Here is a 9623-nt window from a genome sequence, read left to right on the forward strand (position 1 = left end):
TTTCTTTGTAGCGCTTGATGGTTTTTGCAACTGCACTTGGGAACACTTTCAAAGTTTTCCCAATTTTTCGGACTGACTGACTTTCATTTCTTAAAATAATGATGCCCACTCATTTTTCTTTACTTAGGCTGGTTTCACACTTGCGCTTTGATCTGCAGCGTTTGTAATGCAAAAAATCGCATGCGTTTTTTTCCCTATCTTTAACATTAAAAACGCATGCTTTTTTATACGCATTTGGTCGCGTTTTACTACGCATGCTTTTTTTGCTGCATCCATTTATTTGCAGAAATGCAACATGTAGTAATTTTCAGAGGCGTTTTTTTGACGCATAAAAACGCATGCGTTTGTTTGCTTTTTTTTGCGTCAAAAACTGCATTGGAGTCTATGGAAACGCATGCGTTTTTTACGTACATGCGTTTGCATGCGTTTTTGAACGCATGCGTTTCAATTAAGATAAGCATGTCTAGACACTGATAAGCCACCCCCTAGCATCAAGGTGATAAAAGGGAGCTTGGGGGAAGTTTCAGGACACTTCTCATCAGACTCTCAAGAAGACAAGACACTGTCAGGCCGCATTTTGGAGGACAAGACCCAGATCAATGTGAGTATATCCTAACCAATGCCTTTATTGTCAAATTTTTTGCTCTACATGTCCTAATTTCTTCCATTTCTTTTTTTCTACATGCATCAGAATGTCTTCTTCGGAGTCTTCATCTGGTGAGGAGTTTCAGCCACGTCAGTCGGAAGTGGAGCATGTCAGTGAGGTGAGTTTTTGCCCCGTCAGCTTGGTAAGTATTCACTGTCACATCCACACATGTGACAATTTGATTTTTCCTTTTTTTTTTAGAACACTTCTACTCAGGCACAGACAGGGCTGGAGCAGCGGAGTCAAGGTCCGATGGGAAGACGGCAGCGGGTATGTATACAAGGCTGACTGTCCTCATTGTACTATTCTTGAATCTTCCTTTCTTTACCCTTGAATTTCATTAAATTTTTTTTCTGGAATCCTTTTGTATGTAGACTTTCATATTCATGCCATTTCTCATCATCTGTTATCTTTCTTTTCCTTATGTGATTGAGCAAACTTTAATGATTTTCTTTTAATTTTAGGTTTCACGACAGGACGATGACCGTATCGACAACGACCCCCTGATAACCCTGGTCCAGGAGCGAGTTCCGTTGTGGGACAGCCGGGATCCACAGCATTCAATGAACAGCACGCTCTGCCGTTTATGGAGTGAGGTGGCCCAAGCGTTGTGGGATGGCTGGGACAATGCCCCGCCACGGGTCCGTAATGCATTTGGTAAGTATTGCACTGCAGTGTGAAGCAGCAGAGACCTTGGCCGTGCTCTCTTGACTGTGTGTGATGAAAGAAACTCTTCGGAGTTTCTTCCATCACACACAGTTGTCTTTGCACGGCCAAAAGTCCATTTACTGACCATTATATTTTATTTTTATTTAACAGTGGACAAAATAAGAACACGTTGGCGTTCCATGAAGGACCGCTTCAACAAGGACCTGCGCGAAGAGAGTCATGCTGCAAGTGGTTCAGGAGCAAGGATCAGACTGTACAAATACCATCGTGTGCTGTCATTTTTAAGACCGGTCCTTCTCCAGAGAACGTAAGTATTTCTCACATGCTTCCGGTTGTATTGCATTGACATAATATGTATTTTCAAATTCCACAGGATTTAGCGTCTGGTTATTTTTTGGTATTAATTTTCTCTTTCCTTTTTTCACAGCACACACAGCACGACTGTTGCCCCAGGTTCTGGAGCGGTCCTTCAGCCGGCAGCCACGAACCCATCCCAGCCATCCAGCAGCACAGCAGCAGGTGGGCCTTCCACACTAACTGGAGACCAGGGAGCTGGCCCATCAGGTCTTCCCCTTTCGCAGTCCTCTTTCACTGCACCCTTTTTTGCGGGCTCATCCAGGCAGCGACAGAGGGCTTTGGACAGGTCACTCATGGCCGAGTTTTTGCACTTGAGCTCGGTTTTACACGAAGCATTCAAGGCTTTAGGTGACCGAATGGATGTGTCTCATAACCTCTTGAATTTCCGTATCCAGGAGGTCACCAAAAGCCTTGATCAAGTTAAAGCCGACCTCCAGAGGCCAGCTCATCATTTTTTCAACCAAATTGAGCAGGGCATGTCGGAACACCTTAGCCCTGATCTCCAGCTCAGTGTGATGCAGGCCTGCAATGCTGCTTTTGTGAAGGCTATGCAGCAGAGTCGCAATTTACAGCAGACAGTGGTGGCATATCCAACTGTGCCATCACTGTCACAATTAACCTCCATTCCTACCTCCGCTGTATACCACTGCACGGCCACCTCAATTCCTTCCACAGGTGTACTCCACTACAGCGCCAACACCATGACGAGTGCTGTTGGACATCCCACCGCCACCACCGTGACAACCGCTGCTCCGGCTTGGACCTCCTCCACTGACACCACGATGCCGCAGGACCCTGGCGTGGCTTTTCGGACCGGCCCCCTCCCGATGCAGCAGGACCCAGGCATGGCGTATCGGACCGCCTCCCCCCCCCCGATGCAGCAGGACCTAGGCATGGCTTTCCAGGCAGGACACCCCCATGCAGCAGGACCCAGGCATGGCTTTCCGGGCAGGACCCACCCCGATGCAGCAGGACCCAGGCATGGCTTTCCGGGCAGGACCCCCCCCCATGCAGCAGGACCTAGGCATGGCTTTCCGGGCAGGACCCCCCCCCCCCCCCCCCGATGCAGCAGGACCCTGGCAGGGCTTTATGTCCCCCCCCACCCAACGATGCGGCAGGACCCTGGCAGGGCTTTATGTCCCCCCCACCCAACGATGCAGCAGGACCCTGGCAGGGCTTTATGTCCCCCCCCAACGATGCAGCAGGACCCTGGCAGGGCTTTATGTTCCCCCCCACTAAGACGCAGCAGGACTCTGGCGTGGCCGAGCGATCGACAAGCGCAATGGACTGTGAGACAGTACAGCCGGACCCTGACGTGTCTCCCGCCACCACATTACAGCATATGAGCACACCAAGACGTCCCCCAACCAGGCAAACACCAACAAAAACTCAGAAAAAAACAAAACAAAAACTCTTAGTATTCCTCCCTCATCATCTACCGATGTGTCTGTATTGTCAGTTTTCTCTCACCCTTCCAGTGCGTCTCAAGCCTCTCATGTGTCAAGCCCCATCCCCGAACTTCCAGACCCTTCCAGTTTCATTGACCCTTCTGCCACCTCTGCCTCCTCCACGGTTAGCCAGGCTTCAGTTCTTCACACCCCCCGTTTACATCACTCTACCCCAAGCCGTCGCGGTACAACCTGTCGCGGTACCAAAAAATAAGTTTTTGAATTTAACTAAATAAAAAATTTTTAATTTGCCACAATTATGTTTGGTTTATTGTGTCTATCGCTGCCGGCAATACACACCGTGCGCCAAGAAACTTCGCCACACACGTGTTCTTTGGGCCACAACATATCTCCAGTAGTTAAAAATATAAGACTGCAGCTATATGTGTGTCTTTAGTACAGAGATATGAGGTGGCCCAAAAAATATAACATTTATTTCCATACTCTGTTTTTGTATATGCCTAGTGTGACAGTACGAAGAGAAAATGGTGCAAATCCAGTTCAGTCCTCTACTGAACAGGTCAGGTGTCCAAAAACTCATAAGTTAGGACACCTGACCTATTGAGTTGATAACTGCTTTGTATATTCACCATATTCTCTTCTTTATACCTAATCTATTACACACCAACTGAGGTGACAATGGTTGTCACACGCTACATATCTATGCTCACCTGCCCAGGTGTAAGAAATTGTGAATTCATGGGCCTGTATATGTTTATCATGAATTCATTATTTCTGACTCTTGACTTGATGGGTATAGATAGCGTGACAGTGATTGTCTCAGTCTTGACGCAATGACGTCAACAAGCTTACCAATAGATCAACATGGTTGCCATTATTAGAAGTATGTGGCCAGTGTTTTATATCATTATTTGTAAACCAAAATAGGGAGTGCAACAATAAGAGGTCAATTATGATATTAAAATAATAACTATTACCTCTGCCTCTATCACCCACTCCTGGTTTTGGATTACAAAAAATGAAATTACATACATATCTACTGCCCGTTTTTGGGCAACCTTTGTTTGGAGAGGAAAAAGTTAGGAGACACGGTCAACACAACCAACACTAAGGTTTATTAATTTGAAATATTTTTTTCATTGTAGAAAATTACTGGTAAAGATAAAGATACAACAGGACATTTACACAACATTGTCCTGCCATGACACCCGTCCAATATCTGAAACAAAATAGGCCGCAAATTGGTCCCGCATGAGACCAACGGCTGCAGTTGACCGCAGCGAGTGATGCTGAAAATCAGGCAGTGGGTGTGCAACTGGTTCATCCAGTTCAATGTGGGGTCGCTTCTTAGTAATTATGTAATTGTGGAGAACCACACAGGCTTTGACCACCTCGTCGACTGTTTCCACTTTTAGATTTATGGCTGTTGCAAGAATGCACCATTTAGCAACCAGAATGCCAAAGGTACACTCTCTACTGTTCTTCGGGCCCTGGTCAGTCTGTAGTTGAAGATCCTTCTAGTGGGTTCCAAGTCCCGACTGGAATATGGCTTCAGTAGATGTTCACACATCTGGAAGGCCTCATCCCCAACCATAACAAATGGCAGCGGTGGGCCTTGAGTGTTGGGGAGAGGCTGTGGAAGGGGAAAATTAAAATTGTTGCCATACACACGACGGCCCATATCCGAGCTCTTGAAAGTCTGGGAATCATTGCCACGGTCAAAAGCTCCAATGTCCATGGCGATGAAGCAACAGTCCGCATCTGCTATTGCCATGAGCACTACAGAAAAATATTTTTTGTAGTTGAAAAACTCTGATCCGGTTCTGGCAGGTTTGATAATGCGGATGTGCTTTCCATCCACCGCCCCTAAACAGTTGGGGAAATCACACACATTCAAAAATGTATCTGCAATTTCACGCCACATGTCCACGGTGGGTACTGGTATAAACTCCTCACGGAGTACATTCCATAAAGCCCAACAGGTGTCCACAACTATTCCGGACAGGGTGGATATTCCAAGCCGGTATTGGAAGTGGAGGGAAGATAAACTCTCCCCTGTGGCAAGAAATCTAGAAGAAAAACACAAACAAAAAACAACATTACAATCTACTCTTTTTATGGTGTGGCTAAAAAAAAAAAAAGATGAAAACACAAAAAAAAAATGTCAGAATAAACAAAATTGGGACTGTCATTGGTTTAGATTTTGAACGTACCTTTATGTCACCAGCAGACGTTCCTTGGGTGGAATCGCTCTACGGAGCTGGGTGTCCTGTCGCCGTATGGCTCCTTGGACACGACACAGCAAATCCCGGAACGATTCTTGCGACATTCTCGTGTACTCCTGGAATTTCTCCGGGTTGTCATTCAGCTCGGCATAGAGCGTGTGATAGGCTCCATGGCTCTCACGCACTTCTATTATGGGGTGCCTCCAAAAATGCCTACGTTGTCTCCTTCTCCATCTTTCGTGGTTTCGGTCTTGTTCCCAAGCAAAAGCACAGGCCAGAAAAATCTTGAAGCTGAAATCCAGGTTCAAATAAAAGCTCTCCATGGAAAGATCTATCATGACACAGGAAACAGTAGCAAGCTGTTAAAATTTCAGTACCCCTAGGGTCTATATATAGAGAGCCCATCATATACGCCCTCTCTATTCCCATTGGTGGTGTCAGGTTATCTTTGTTTGGCTCCTTTGATATTTTTGGACATGTGCACAAAAAACGCAAACGCATGCAAAAACGCATGTAAACGCGTGCAAAAACGTGTGTCAACGCTGCGTTTTTTGCCGCATGCGTAAACGCGTGCCAACGCTGCATTAAAAACGCTGCAGATCAAAACGCAAGTGTGAAACCAGCCTTAGAATTTGTATTATGGCAAGAAAAAAGCAGCTAAGGCTGGTTTCACACTTGCGTTTTGATCTGCAGCGTTTTTAACGCGTTGAAAACGCATGCAAAAACGCATGTAAACGCGTGTCAACGCTGCGTTTCTTGCCGCATGCGTAAACGCGTGCCAACGCTGCATTTTTTAGACGCATGCGTTAACGCATGCGGCAAAAAAACGCAGCGTTGACACGCGTTTACATGCGCTGCAGATCAAAACGCAAGTGTGAAACCAGCCTTAGCTGCTTTTTTCTTGCCATAATACAAATTCTAACAGTCTAGTCAGTAGGACTATCAGCTGTGTAACCACCAGACTTCTGCTCAACACAACTGATGGTCCCAACCCCATTTATAAGGCAAGAAATCCCACTTATTAAACCTGACAGGGCACACCTGTGAAGTGAAAAACATTTCAGGTGACTACCTCTTGAAGCTCATCAAGAGAATGCCAAGAGTGTGCAAAGCAGTCATCAAAGCAAAAGGTGGCTACTTTGAAGAACCTAGAATATAAGACATATTTTCAGTTGTTTCACACTTTTTTGTTAAATATATAATTCCACATGTTTTAATTCAAAGCTTTGATGCCTTCAGTGTGAATTTACAATTTTCATAGTCAAGAAAATACAGAAAAATCTTTAAATGAGAAGATGTGTCCAAACTTTTGGGCTGTACTGTGATATATATATATATATATATATATATATGTTACTGTAAAAGTTAGAAGGACGGTAAAACCTAGGATTTACCGGTCAATCTGGACATTCACCGAGGCCGTCGGTAAAAGCTCAAAATGAAAAGTAAAATTGGACTTTTACCGGTGAAGTCTTGGTAAATGTTAACATTTCTCAACAGCGTTGGTAAAAGTCATAAATATCTGGTGTGAAGATGGAACATCTGACTTTTACCACGGCTTCTTGGTAAATGTAGCTGAGAAGGGTGTAATAAAAAGTGTAAGCCACCGCGGGCGAGGAAATGGAAGACACAGTGTTCAAAGTTTTTATAGATGTAATAAGAGTAAATGGGGAAAATATGGTAATAACAATGAACAAAATCTGCTACGCTGTAAGGTATCTGCTACCCTGTAACGTATGTACGTTCTATATATACAGATGTCAATCCTGACTATCCTATGATTATTGTTCCGATCATACAAAAAGTGCCCACTTCCCGCTAACATTGTTAACGTTGTTACTAATGACTTTTGTGTTTGAAACTGTTAAACTGTAAAGCGCTGCGGAATATGTTGGCGCTATATAAATAAAGATTATTATTATTATTATTATTATTATTAACATACAACCACTAACCCCACACTAAAATATGCAAAAGAGAACGTCCTGTGAATCTTAGGGTATCAGTGTTCCGCAGCACCCTCTCACAAAAAGTTACAAGAAGTACACATGCTGCCAGTGTAGTAGTGTATTAATTGTCCTGTACTTAGCTTCCTGTAGAGCGCAGAGTCCAAAGTCTTTCCAAGGGCCCCTTGCAAGGTGGACGCTAACACCGCTCACACGATTTACCGTTGCCGCGCCAATGTGGTAGAACCAGAAGATATGCAGGTAAGCTCTGAGCCGGAGTTGCTGGGTGCCATGAACAGTCTGTTCCACCCGAGCACCGTAGTCTCTGATCAGGGGAATCGGAAGACAGCGCATTCCGAGAAAAGGCTGGAAGGTAACAGCGCAACAGCCCTATCTGGGCTCAGTCTAGTCAGCACAGCACCAGTCCTCTCACTCTCCCTAAAATAGCTCCTGCCTCAAGTCCTAGTTTCCTGGGGTTCTCTTCTTAGATTGCTGCCCAATCACTGCCTGAAGAAAATCACTAACTCATCAATGGCAGTGTTAGACCAGTAGATGGTGCTGTTGTACAGTCTTTCACACAATGCTGAGTAACCCTATTACAAAAGAACATGGGATTCTTGCCAAGCAGTGTGGGTAAATGGGCGTCCTTCCTGTTTGTGTCCTCATGCTGGACGACTGCCTGAGTGTTTTGCAAGCTGCACATACTGCTCAAAGCTGCATAGCCGACTGCCTGTCAAAGCTGCACAGGCACTAGCTGATTGTCAGATCATGAGTGAGGAAATTAAAGATCGTTTTTCAGAGCTCTTGAATGAAGTGGTGGAGAAAAAGTGAGATAATAATTTTTATCTCACGGGCGATAAATACGAGAATATATTGAAAGAAGTGAAGGAGGCTAAGGTGCCGGTACCTAAACAGAGTATTCACTACAGGCGTTTGAAGAGGTATGACATCATGACGGTCAGAAATGATGAAAAGTTAATTGCACCAATCTCATGTGAAAAAGAGAACGTGTTGCATTACGTTCGGTGTGCAGAACTATAATGCGCACATCAGTACCGGCCACGGAGGGCGGACCAGGATCCTAAAGGAGGTGAACCATATGTTCAAAAATGTCACAACGGAGTCAATAGTTATTTATCTGCGACTCTGCCAGCCATGCCAGAAAAAAACAGAAGATTACCAAAAAAGGCCTTGTTGTGAAACCCATCCTACACAGTGAAATTAATTCTCGTGCTCAAGTCGATCTCATTGACATGCAATCCAATTGTGATGATTTCAAGTTCATATTCGTCTATCAAGACCACGTCACTAAATTTGTTCTTCTACGTGCTTTATGCACTAAAACAGCAGAAGAGGTTGCGTACCACCTCCTTGATATTTTTTCCACTTTTGGTGCACCGTGTATTCTGCATTCTGATAATGGGAGGGAATTTTGTAACAAGGTCATACAGAATTTGTGCGCGATGTGGCCTGATATGAAAATAGTGCATGGTAAACCAAGACACAGCCAGTCCCAAGGCTCAGTGGAAAGAGCAAATCAAGACATTGAAAACATGTCAACGTGGATGGAAACAAATAAGACACCCAAGTGGTCTGAGGGCCTTCGCTTTGTACAAGCAATGAAAAATAGAGCATACCATGAGGGAATAAAATGCTCGCCCTATGAAGCTATGTTCGGAGTACCAATGCAGATGGGTGTAGCTACCTCCAAAATTCCTAGTGATGGGATCAGAAATCTGTCATCAGAAGAAGATCTTGAAAAAATGTCTGTTGGTTTGCAAGAGGAACCTAATGATCCGACATCACCAACAGAAGCCGAAGGGTCAGATGAATCTAACTTTCATCACACGTCAGCACTGACAGCAGCAGAAGCTTCGGATGAATCCAACTGTCATCAGCTGTTCACAACGGAAGGAGAAGGTTTGGACTTATCCAACTGTCCGCACACCTTAACAGCATATGAAACTCAAATAATCAGCTTAAAAATACCGCGCTATAGACTGTACATATATGTGTAAAAACATAAATGTAGACACACTAGAAACAAGAACCGTGCTAGGAAGATACAGATGATTAACCCCTATTGGCAGGGGGGCAATATAGCAATGGAATGTAACAACCAAAATAATCCCCTATGGACAATGTGTAGGATACACCGCAGGACAATAAGCTATCCCCCTGGTGATAGCAGTAAAAGCACTACGCTAGTGAGACCCCCACTCCTACAATAGGAGTAATATCAGCAGGCACGGCGGCCGTAAAAACAAGATTATTATAATATGCCTCTTACCATGTGCTGCATGAGGCAGGACGCCCGGCTATTCCTGGTGGATGTCGGGGGAATATGCGGTACTGGACGTGTTGAAATGGC

The sequence above is a fragment of the Ranitomeya imitator genome, chromosome 2 (assembly GCF_032444005.1).
Source record: "Ranitomeya imitator isolate aRanImi1 chromosome 2, aRanImi1.pri, whole genome shotgun sequence".
Lineage (NCBI taxonomy): Eukaryota > Metazoa > Chordata > Amphibia > Anura > Dendrobatidae > Ranitomeya > Ranitomeya imitator.